The sequence below is a fragment of the Octodon degus genome, unplaced genomic scaffold (genome assembly GCF_000260255.1).
Source record: "Octodon degus isolate 3935 unplaced genomic scaffold, OctDeg1.0 scaffold00077, whole genome shotgun sequence".
NCBI lineage: Eukaryota > Metazoa > Chordata > Mammalia > Rodentia > Octodontidae > Octodon > Octodon degus.
The window spans coordinates 5216111-5228761 of record NW_004524653.1 but is presented as its reverse complement, the minus strand read 5'-3'; positions in this window follow the sequence as shown (position 1 = coordinate 5228761).

The following is a 12651-nucleotide window of genomic DNA, read 5'->3' as shown; positions in this document are numbered from 1 at the left end:
TAGCATTGGGTCTTCTGTTTAACTGGCAATGTCAGAAATTATTGACCTGAGTCCCCCACAGCTCAACTTAACAGCATGGCTTTATTTCTTATAATTTCGTCTTCATACTTTTCTGCTGGATTGTTATTTTCCTTTCTTCTTTTTTTTTCTTTCTTTCTTTCTTTCTTTCTTTCTTTCTTTCTTTCTTTCTTTCTTTCTTTCATGGTACCATGGATTGAACTCAGGACCTTGTGCTTGCCAGGCAGGTGCTCATGCCAGTGAGCTATCTCCCCAGCCTGCTACTTTCTTAAGCAATTCTAGAAGTCCTCTTTTGTGAGTGTCTTCAGTTGTGGGGTCTTGAGTTGACTCAAAACATCTACCTTCCGTGGTAGTCTTGATCTTGGAGAAGAATCAAAAGTCACACTGTGCCAGACTCAGCGAATAACATGCAGAAGGGCACCTGGTAATGCTTTTACAAGCCTGCATTTCCCTGACGCTGGACTGCAGCACTTTGGGGTTTTGATCACATGAGGACTTCTAGAACTGCTTCAGAAAGTAACAAGAATTGTTGGATAAGCGTGTTCAAAGAAGAGGGGATAGTTTTAGGAGGACTAATGACAATGTGTCTTTTATTGTAAATTAAAAAATAACAAAACATTCTCCATATATTTTGATCACATCAGTACGCCCATTAGCTATTGTAATAGAAGAGTTAATTCTATTCAACACTTAGTCAGTTTGAAAGTTCAGTTCTCTCAAGAGTACACTCATGCATGCAGCATGTACAGCTACAAATGTGCCATATATTACGTTTCATTCTGGTGGAAATTTAAAAAAAAATTATCATAGCTTCACTATTTAAGTTTCTTGCTGATTTGACACAGAAGGCTAACATAAGGTGTTATGGTTTGTGTCTAGTTGTCCCCCCAAAGCCTCATGCAGTCATGGGGTGAGGACTTCTAGAGTTTGTGTTAACTCATGATCCACTGGGATTATGTGTGATCCAAGGCTGGGATTATGGGTTTTAGTACTGCTGGGATTACCCATAGGTGGGTAAGTACTGGGAAGTACCCATAGGTGTGAGTACTTCCCCTACCCTGGGGCAGGTAATTTGCATTACAATGTAAGGTGGGAAGAGAAGCTAGCTGCTTGAGCTGCTGCTACCCCTCCCTTGCGCTTTTGCTCTTTGTCTCCACCGTGAAAGGTTGTTTTCTGCTGTGTCCTGCTCTGCCTTGGAGCCAGCTGAGTGTGGACTGAAACCTCCAGTAACTGTGAGCTAAATAAACCTTTCCTTCCTTCATTTTGAGTGTCAGGCATTTGTCCCAGCAACGAGAGAAGAGTGACTAAGACATAAGGGCTGGCCACATAGCTCAGCAGATTACAGTGCCTGCTTAGGCAGATGCAGGGGTCAGAGGTTCAATCCCCAGCCTGCTGTGCGGGCCCTGCCCCTGGGGGCACGCTGAGGCAGTGATTGAGACTGGGCACGGTGGTGCATGCCTGTAACCCTAGCACTTGGGAAGCTGAAAACAGGGGAACCACTACAAGTCCGATCTGTGCAGTGAGACCCTGTACTAAATAATAAAAAAATGCCAACATCAATGAAGATAGCATAAAACTCAGAACACACCATTATCAGTAAGAATTTGATAACTAGAGATCTTTAAGGAGTATTTAAGATTAGGAATTACCCATAAAGCTTGAAATTTCCCTGACATTCTGCAGTTCATGTACGAAAGAAACCAGATTGAGGCTTCACCAAATTTACAATTTTTCTAAAAATGTAGATGCCATTATCAATAAAGTGTTATAAAGCTCACATGAATATTTGTAAACTATCAATAATAAAAAAGGTTTTGATCAAACATGCTAAGGGAATGACTAAACTAGTTTTCTATTTTCTTTATAAAAATATAAAATCTTTGTCAGGAAGAGATGATCAAAGAGGGTGAAGGCAGAAATGTAAGAAAAATATTTTAGAGATGTCAGGAAGTTAATAAAATATTAAATTACTTTTCTAGAATTTGTGATGTCTCTGGTTAGCTTTTTAAAATTTGTGATTTGTCTTGATTTATTTTCTCATTGCAAATAAATATCTACTTTCTCATCTAATTCAGTATTAGTAATGTGAGGGTTTCTTTTCTTTTTTTTTTTTTTTTTTTTACAGCAAGTGAATCCATATTAAATAAGCATTAGGATCAACAAAACCTGAATCTTGCCCAGTGGTTATGTGACCCTAAATGCTTCAGGCCTATGTTTCTTTACTTGAAAATGGAAGTGATCTGACCAGCAGGATGGTTGGAAAGAAATCATTCAGAGGACAAAGCCATCACCTCTGAATCTGCATAACAAAATTTGTGAATCCAAAGTGTATGCAAATCCTTTAAAGGACTGGTATCAATGCCACAGGTGTCAGGTCCTTTCATGGATTTAATCGAGCTGCCCAGTACCAAGGCGGAACTTGGTGTGTGCCTGTCTGCAGGACTGCTCCTGCATTGGGAACAGCAGGGTTACGGCTGCAGGACTTCAGGAGGACGAGTTGGAAGAGACTGAGTGACAATTACTTATTTGTTTTCTGTAGGTTCCCCTTTTCTCCCTCTGTCTGTGCCATTATTTCTTTTCTTTATGTACTTAGGACAGGGTCTACAGGGTATAAGGGTCTCACTATGCAGATCAGACTTGTAGTGACCCTCCTGTTTTCAGCCTCCTATGCACTGGGATCACAGGCACGTGCCACCACGCCCAGTCTCAATCGCTGTCTCAGTGTGCCCCAGGGGCGGGGCCAGCACAGCACGTCCACACCATTATGTCATTGCCCTAAAATACCAAAGGGAGCAGTGAGACTACAGCCACTTTCCTGCTGCTTCTAAAAAGTTCAATTATTGGGGTTTCCATGGCCATGTTAAAAGCAGGTCCAGTACGGAGGCTCTGTTTTTTTGTGGCTATCAATAGGCAAAAGAGTAAACATCTTTATTTTTGCCAGTACTAATAATATAGTAGGTACCTAGCTATTGGGCCAGTGGTGGTGAAAGCCTCTTGTTAATTCTGAATCAGGAATCTTTCCTGAAGCCCAAGGTTCTAGTGGCTGCTCCTTGACTCACAAGATTCTTGATGACGACACAAGTGGAAGCTTCCTGTGCAGCCATGTGTACATCAAGTGGTCTTCCCCAGAGACTCCTGAATGCTGGTCCTCCAGGTCCTCTCAAAATGTTTAAGGAGCTTAGCCTCAGTGTAGTGCATACTCTCTGTAAGCAAGTACAAGGATGACAGAGGAGCCATTCTGAGGTCACCACACAGAGCCTTGCTTTGCCATAGAAAGTTACTTCTCTCTAAACATGGCTGGAAGTGGAAGAGAGTATTGCTGGAGACTCATATTTTGTAGTGTGGAGAGAGCAGCCAACTTCTTATGTCCCAGGATAAATGAGGACTTATGCCACTGTGGAACTAAGAATGACCACTGACTAGAACCATAATCTCTTTGAAATTTAAGACTAAAACTCAAGGAAGGTGTCTTAGTTATTTTTCTTTTTGGTGATATAAAATACCTGACACTCAGAGTCAAAGATAGAAATGTCTACGTAACTCACATTTCGTAGAGATTTCAGCCCATATCAGCTAGCCCCCAGGCAGGGTGGCACATGGCAGAAGAGCAGCAGTTCATGGTAGTAGAAGATAGTAAAAGCAACAAGACCAAAAAGGAGGAGGCAGGCCTCTTTCTCATCCTTTTATTCTATTCAGACTGCTAGGATTAGGGTGGTCCCAATTGAATCAGTAGATTGATCCAGCAAGGACCCTTAAGGCCAGCATCCTCAATCTCAGTATGGCACTATGAATCACTCACAAACTCTAGACTCAGCTACCTTTGAAAAAACCCTATCTAAAAAGCACGTGAGACTTTGGGGAGACATCTAGACATAAACCATAATATGCAGACCCAAAGAGTCATGTGCATTCCTTTAAATAAAAAACATTTAGTTCAGCTCTAAGAGTTGCCAAAGTCCTGACAGTTTCAGCATTGCTGAAAAGTCCAAGTCCAAAGCCTCCTCTGAGATTTAAGGCAAACTCTTAATGGTGAGTCCCTGCACACTTCCGACATTCAATGGTGTAAGATAGACATCTCTATTCCAAAAGTTACAGATGGGGGTGGGGTAAGAAATGTGACAGGGCAAGTCCAAAATCCAGCAGGGCAAACATTAAATCCTGTAGTTTCATGTGTATTATCCAAGGGAATCTCTGGCAAGATGTGAACTCCAAAGGGCTTGTGTGACTTGTACCTACAGCACTGCTCATGGTTGTGGTACCCATGGCTTCTCTCTTGGGTCTTCTCTGTTCCCGCCTTATAATTTTCCTCAAATTATCTACATTTCTGGCTTCTGCAAGCTTCTAAGGTCTCCACTGCACCTTTGGCTTCACATTCACAGCTTCACCCACCATCCTCTTGGGGCACACAGTCCGGCCTCCTATGCTTTCTGAAATCTAGGTGGAAGCCTTTCTAGCCCCACAACTCTTGTACTCTTCAAGCACCTAAAACTAACACCATGGGGATAATGCTAAGGTTTGCTGTCAGCTAGAGAACCAACCAGGGTTTCTGCTTTCTTGGATATAGGGGTTGAGTGCCAGGGTCCTAGGGTACTCCAAATCCAGCTCAGAAATAAATTCTCTATGCTGCCACCATTTTGTAGCATGCTCCTGTGAGGCTTTCTTCTCAAAGCAAAGTCTTTCACTTTGGCAATTTTGAGGCTGCAAAAGGTAGTGTCCTGTTTCTTTTGACATCCTTGGGTCATTTTTTCTATTCTTGTGTTCCTTCTCAGAAATCAAGCACTTCTCTGCTCTATCTTTGCAGTCCATAGCTGTACTGGATCTTCTTTTTCAGACGAAATCAAAACTTTTTGAATCATTCTTCTAGGCTTCTTTGCTCTTGATTCTCAACGTAAATCTGGCTGAAAGTCCGCGGTAGTTGTCATGATACCACGTCAACATTTGACTGCCTTGAAATTTCTTCTGCCAGATTAATTAGTCCACTGACCTTAATCTCAGTCTCAGGCAAAGTCTCTGGACACGTGCAAAGTGCAGACCAATTTTCTGCCCAGCTGTAACACTATAACTTAGAGTCCAACAACCAGTGCAGTCTTTCTGAGCAGAAACCTCCTGAACCTAGGCTTTGCCAGCTTTCTGACCTTCTGAGCTCTGACTAGACTCTCCTATGCAGAAGAGTCTAAAGTGTTCCAGCTCTGCTTTTTCAGACAGCATCTCTGAATCATTTCAAACTCATTCCCAAAGGCTCTTGCACTGTATGGTCAGGTATAGTCACAGCAATGACCCCATTTCTATGGTATCAAATTCTGTCTTAGGTACTTTTTTCCTTGCTGGGACAAAAATAGATGACACCCAAGATTAAAGGAGAAAACATTTATTTAGCTCAGAATTCGCAGAGATTTCAGTCCACAATTGGCTGACTCTAAGGCAAAATGGCACATGGCAGAAGGTGGCAAATCATGGCAGAAAACAGAAAAAGCAAGCAAGGGATGAGTGGAGAAGAAGGAGGGAGCCAGAAAAGGAGGGAGAGAGGGAGTCCATTACTATCTCCACTTGACACATGAAGGAAGGGAAAGCTTTGAGCAGGTAAAGTTCCATGAGGTCCATCTCTAAAATGGGCAATTAGAATTTAGACTTAAGATTCACATAGGGAAAGCATTTCAAGTAATGAGGTATGAAACAGTGACCAAGATTTCAAAAGAGGGGAGTTGAGTGATTCTTGAATGGCCATATGTAATGTGATGCATTGCATTGGGACAGGAGATGAATGCTAAGAGAATCAAAGAGAGATGTGATGTATCTTTTTAAAGGAAATGTAGTGGCACCATCTTCTCTGTTTCTCCAGGACACAATGGCTACTCTGCAGAACACTGTGCTCCCATTTCTGCTGACACAGATACTCTGAACAGCACATGGTAGGGGGCTGTCCAGGAGTGATTGGGACACTGCACATGGACTTAAGTTTTTTTGGAAGTGAGCTCAGGGAGATGCTCTACACCCCAATTGTAGCAGCACAAGATAAGGCATTTCCTCCTTTCGTGAGCCATAATTAGATGCTTAGGAAGATTTCTCTCCAGATGAGAGGGTCAGAGTGACCACTGCACCATTCGGGCTGAAGGAGCACAAGAAGCTACCAAGGCAATGGCTACATCCAATCTCTTTTCTGGTTCTCAGTTTTACCCAGAGAAGATACTTAGCCCTTGCCAGAGGCTCCTGGTCCTTTTGTGGCAGGGCTGGGGATTGAACCCATGACCTTGCGCGTGCTTGGCAAACACTCTACTCCTGAGCCATGCTCCCAGTTGTGTTCTCTGATCTTTTATGTGCTCCTTCATGCTGTTCAACAGCTCCCTCATTCCGTACATTCACGGTCCTAGAGTCTGAGCAGAGTTGAAGTTAATTTCCCTGACCCCACCTGGATTTGCATCCTACTCCAATTACTAGATTGACACCTTTTGATGAAGATTTGTCCTTTTCATACTTCAATCCTCTCCCTGTACAAAATGTGGCAAGCTTTACTCAATAATTCCACGAGTGGATACTTAAATTCTTAAAACAGTTCTTACAGCATAGTGAATACTTGTGAAATTTTAGACTTTTTATCTTGAGTAGGGTTTTACCGTCTTGTGAGTTTTACCCTTTCATTTAGAAGTATATGTTTACAAATTCACTCATTTGTATGACATTTTTATGATTTTGGGTACCTTCTACAATAGTTTTATAATTGCTTATTCGTTATTACTGAACTCAAATTGGTGTAAGTAATAATCTCAATCATATAAAGATTTAGTGTGCAAGTTATTTTTCTCCAACATGTCTTCATTCCTCGGTGACTAAATTTAAAAGTCAGTTTATGTAGTCTTTCACATTAACCCATGGATGCTATACTTTAATAAACACTTGGGTGAACAACCCTTTTCATCCTTACTTTTCCTTATTTTACTGTTAGTTTGGTTATTCATTTTGATTATTCATTCAATTACTCATTGGGTTGCTAACATATTAAATTGTTGTCAACAGCCACTTACTGTGTTTCTAAGGGGCTCAGACCATGTACTGTATACTGAAAGGGTGCCAATACCAGACAGGTGAGTTCTTGCCCTGGGGAGCCCAAAGACAGAGCCAGTCATACAAACAAGCAATTACAGCACGGGCTCAGAACTACCTGAGAGACTGTATGGCAGGAGTTTGGGAGCTAGGGGCAAGGGGGCAGATTCCTTTTGCCTGGGGAATCTCTGCTCATGCAGTCCGATGATTCTCCAAGGCCTCACACTCAACCCTTCCCCCTGACGCTCATGATGCAATTAGCAGTGACTGTTGCCAAGGGCTGTGAATGTCAGCTAAGAAAAACTTCTTTGTTGACTTGTATGATGGAGGAAGTACATTACAGTAGAATGAAGGCCAACCACAATGAAGATGTGGTGTTCAGTCTTTCCTTTTTTCTTTCAACACATTTTTGAGCAACTACTATGCACTTGCTCTTAAAGCATGTAGTCTCCACTATCATGGGGTTTAAGACCTACTGTGGAGGTCAGGTACTATGATGAAAACAACCATGCAAAGAATCATCTGCTCACAAGTGTGACAATCACCAAGAGATTGTGTGTAGGCCAAGAGAGCACATAGAAGACTCAGAACAGACTAGGGAGTTAAGGCTGTCAGCTCAGGGACAGTGAAATTGAAAGGAGGATCAAAGAATGAAAAGGAACTCAGCAAGCTGGACTGGGAAGTGACAGTGTTTGAGTGGGAGAAGCAGTGTTGCAAGCACAGGCATCTTAGCTTGGGACGGCATCATGTAGTTGAGCAGCTGTGGAGGACAGAGCTCATCTTCGAGGGTGACTCAACTCGCACAAGATCTACGTAGAGAAATCAGGAGCTGAAGGGTCAGATCACTGAGAATGGTATAGGCATTGTTTAGAGAAAAGGGCCAATATGCTGATTTTAGGAGGGGAGTTTCCCAACTGGGTTTGCATCAGGAATGTCTGTCTCTTTGTATGTCTGCCTGCCTGCCTGCCTGTCTGTCTGTCTCTCTGTCTCTATCTGTCTCTGTCTCTCTGTGTGTGTCTCTCTTCTGTCTCTGTCTCTGTGTCTCTTCTGTCTCTCTCTCTCTCTCTCTCTCTCTCTCTCTCTCTCTCTCTCTCTCTCTCTCTCTTTCTTTGACTTCAGTGTGAAAAATGGATTGGCAAGAACATGAACTGAATGTCCAAGGCAAGGGTAAGAAAGTTGCAAAACAAAGCTGATGAAAGTGATGAAGCCAAGGAGGAAAAAAGTCTGAATGAATTGTTTAAATGAATTAATTGCCAAGGTGATCCCCTAGAGACCAAGAAGGGCGAGGGCTCTGTGGAAACTGCTGTCACAGCAGTATTTAGAGCTCCCTTTGAACTCTGTGCTCTGGAGAGAGCCCGGACTTTGGAGCCCGGCTGACTGAAGTCCATATGTGCCTCTATTTCTTTGGGCGCTCGACTTTAATCTCTCGGGCCTCCATTTCTTCATCCCCTGAACAGAGATTGTAGTAGTGCAGTGCTCTTTGTGTTATTGCAAAGTTTAAATAAACTGCATCTGAAAGTTCCTGCATGTAGCAGAGGCTCAGAAAAATGAATTATAGCAGTAGGATCATGTCCTCTCCTTTTTCCTCCACAATCCTGCCGGAAACTAGCTTCTCCATCAGCTTTACAATGTATTCTGGAAAAGCAACCATACTGTAAAAATATTCTTTCTGATATGCTGCACATTATAGTAAATGGCATTATTCATGGATGTGTCAAAGCCATAAAATAGGAGGTTTTGAGATGATCACAGTTGTGAATGATTAATATTTCCACCCTAAGATGCCACAGAGGTACCAAGGCTATGTTAATTATGCCATGCCCGCGCCACACACTGGGGGCTTCCTCCCCACGTGCCTGCTAATTGGCTCATATGCTGCACAGCTGATGGAACGGGAGAAGGCCCCTCTCAGAGTGTGCAGTGTTTCTCCAGCAGCCCCTCCTGGCCCCAAGAACTGCTTTCACTTCTGTGGAAGGAAGAAATTAGCATGTTCTAATCCAGCAACAAGGATGGGGTTTCAGCAGAAGCGTTAGTAGCGAAACGCCTGATCAAAGATGGCTCTGAGCTCTTCTTACAGGCAACTTATATCCCTTTTCTCAGTTCTGGGATGTGCAGTTGCTTCGCTGAAGTCGTGGCTACCCCATGCACAAACACTCTCGGCTCTTGAATTATTTTCCATTGACTCTAAATTCTCAATTCTCTGAATCATCTCCCCATTGTCATTTAAAGGGTGTTTTCACATACACCAATGGTTTTAAAAGTCAGCTGCATTTTTGATGTGAAAAAGTAACTTACTCTACGAATATTTGTTGAGGTTTCATGGTTTTACCTTTTTATTTTGAGGAGGCTGACTTCATATTTTCAGCTTCTAAAAACCCCCGTTAGGAATATATAGATTTAACACACACACACACACACACACACACACACACACACACCGAGCTGAGCCTTCATCCTGGAGCTGAATTCGTGAATTTCTCCAAACCTTAATATGCTCTACTACATTACACCAATTCCCTACAATTTCCGCAAATCTCTCCGTTCGTATGATTTCACCAGGATCGGTGTCTGTTGAAAAATCTTGTTCAAACTGCCTGGCAGTCTGAATAGAGGAAGATCTATTAATTTAATCATTTGTATGAATCATGTCTAAATGATCTCAGCAGAGAAAATGTGTTAGCCATTTAAATCCCATCATTACATATTATATAATAATTACTGCTAATTCTAGACGGGATGGGGCTACGATTTGGCTTTCCATCCCCTCAATGTGGAAAATTGGATGACCTCACCAAAGGCAGCCTCTCCAGCCTTGAGGCTTCCGTGTCCCTTCCTTGTTATGGCCTGAGTGCCCGCGTTCCCACCCAAGGGTCTGGGGACTTGGAGTCTGCGCGGCGCTGCTAATTAGCATTCAGTTTGAGATCCTCGCGCTCGCCCTCAGCGCAGGATGGAGCCCAATGCTAATCACGGTGGTGTCTTCCTCCCTTTCACTCTGATCTGTCAGCGTCGTGTGGCTTGTCCCATACCTCATTTTTTGCCCTTACCAGCCAGCTAGCACCTCCACATCGCGTGGTGTCAGAATTAGAAACTTTTGACAGATCTGTAATCACGCAGTTCTCATCAACTCTGTGCGTGTTAGTCATTTCATTTCCACATTCTAACAGTTAATATGCCTTAATTTCTCTCACTTTGTGAATATTTAATTCCTCCCTTTTCAACATCATTTTTAGGTTGTGTGAATCATTTTCAAAGCCTTTGCTCTGCTCCCCGCACTATCATCTGCATATTTTATGAAATGGCACGGTTAAGTCTCGGAGGGCCCTTGATAAAAATGGAACTGGCAGCCTGCTCATTAGCTGTTTACCTGGAGCTGTGTGAGCCCCGGTAATGGCGAGCTCCCACTTGGATTCGAATTAGGATTCTCTGACAAACAACAACCAGAAGCCATCTCAGGGCCCACCGCCTGCCTCCCAGTGTCCTCTGCTCCCTGGCAACTGGCTTTGGAGCTGACCTAGGGAGAGTCGCACCTTGGCGTTGGAGGCATTCTCATTTTTGAAGTGGAGACACCAAAGCTTTTGCAAATTAGCACCTGCAAGGAGAGCTAAATTCCCATGAAAGAACGCATTCTAAAGGTCCAGTTATTTGACCTTCTGCAATTTGGCAAGTGTCAGAAGCTAATTCTCTGCTGTAACTAGGTGACCAACTGTCCCGTTTTGGCTGGGATGGGAGCTTCCCAGAACGTGGGACTTACAGTTTTGTTTCTTTTTTTGAATTAATTTTATTGAGAAACAAATAACAATGAGACAGTTTTAAGACAAGTTTAGTAGTACAGTTACAATAATTAATAATTGGATATTGTTGTCTTCATAGTAGTTATTCATAATACAAGATGCAGACACGATATCCTGTCCAAACACTATTAGTACAAATCTTTCTTTTCATTGAATTAAGAGAAAGTAGCTGTATATCTAGCCTAACTATTTTGTATATACATCTATCTATCTATCTATCTATCTATCTATCTATCTATCTCACTACAAAATGGTCCTTCATTTATATCCCCCTTTTTTGTTTAGTTTTGTCAGAGATGGGTATTCCATTGCCATTTAAATATTGTAGGTGCATGAATTAAGCAAAATAATCCAATGTAGTCTAGTAGTCCCTTATAGTAGTGGGTTATATGTAGGACTACAGAGAGCAAATTGGTCAAGTGACGGCCATGACTCATCCACATGGGTGACACTGACAAAGGATCTACAAACTGCAGTACAGGGTTTCAGGGTAAATCCTTAGGGGATTCAACTGACCTTGTGACATGCAAAAATTACATTTCTTGTTGTATAGGTCTTGCTTTATCTTGGTCTTACCCATCCAGCAGAAAAGTATAAAAATGAAGTATAAATAGTAAAGCCATATTAATCTGCTGAGCTATAAAAGGGCCAAGAGACTTACAGTTTTGAAATCAGCAAAGGCCTAAGCAAATAAGGCTGGCTTGGTCACCATTGCTCTAACTCCTGCACTTGGGCCATGTTCTCGGCCCCTGACGTTGACAGGAGGATCTCTGAAGTGTAGCAGAGATGAACAGAGCCTCTTCAGCGCACCGAGCGAAGACCATAGACTACAACCCCTTTGATCCACAGGTTTAGCTTGAATACTTGGACCATTTTTGCTGATTTGTCATCTGCATCTAAAAGCTAAGATTCTGTTAAAGATTCAGGATGTCCACTTCTTCTGAAAAACCGAAAGCATGGCCCCTCTGTGTCTTCATTTCCTGGAAATAAGTGACCGGCGGAACTCAAATAGCAACTGGCCCTGTGGGCAGAGCATCTGCCTTTTGGTACGATGCCCCTCCACTGATTGCCCCCTGCTGGATCCATTGGTGCTGGGCACCTCTCTGGTCTCAGTCTGAATCTGATTTTGTACTTCTGAATTTTTATTCAGTGTTGGCTTGCAGTAGATTCAAGTCTCTGCTCTATTGTCTCTTATTAGTCTGCCCTTGTACTGGATCAACACAGTAGGTCTCCATCACTACATGCAACTTGAGAATGATATAATTATACTCTTATAGCAATGTGTTGTTATAAATATTGAGTAAGATGCGTACATTGAGGAAATGAATATGATAGTTTAGCGTGGGCTTGCCACACAGTGTTTATTAAAAAGGCTTTTCCTTCTTATTATTTTACTATCATTAGTTTCACTGGAAAGTTTAACCCAGACTTATCTAAAGACTAATTTAATGTATAACTAGAAGTCCAAGTCAAAAATAATAACAGGTGAATATTCTTAGTCTTATAAGAAGTACTTTAATCATGTCAATTAAAACCAAATATTGAGGTGTTCACAACATCATTCCAGGTGACTACTTGTACAATTAATGATGCCATTGACTATGCTACAGGAAACAGAACATTCTATTTTTGATGTATGGATGATCTTAGGTTCCTTTATGCATTAGCAATCCCCTTAATACCATCTGGAATTCAGCAAACCTGTGCTTTTCCTGCAGAGTGAACTTCTTTGTAGTAAAATCTGTTTCCAAAAGATTTTCTTCAGTTGAAATGGTTTTATTCTATGGTAGTGTTACTGGGGATC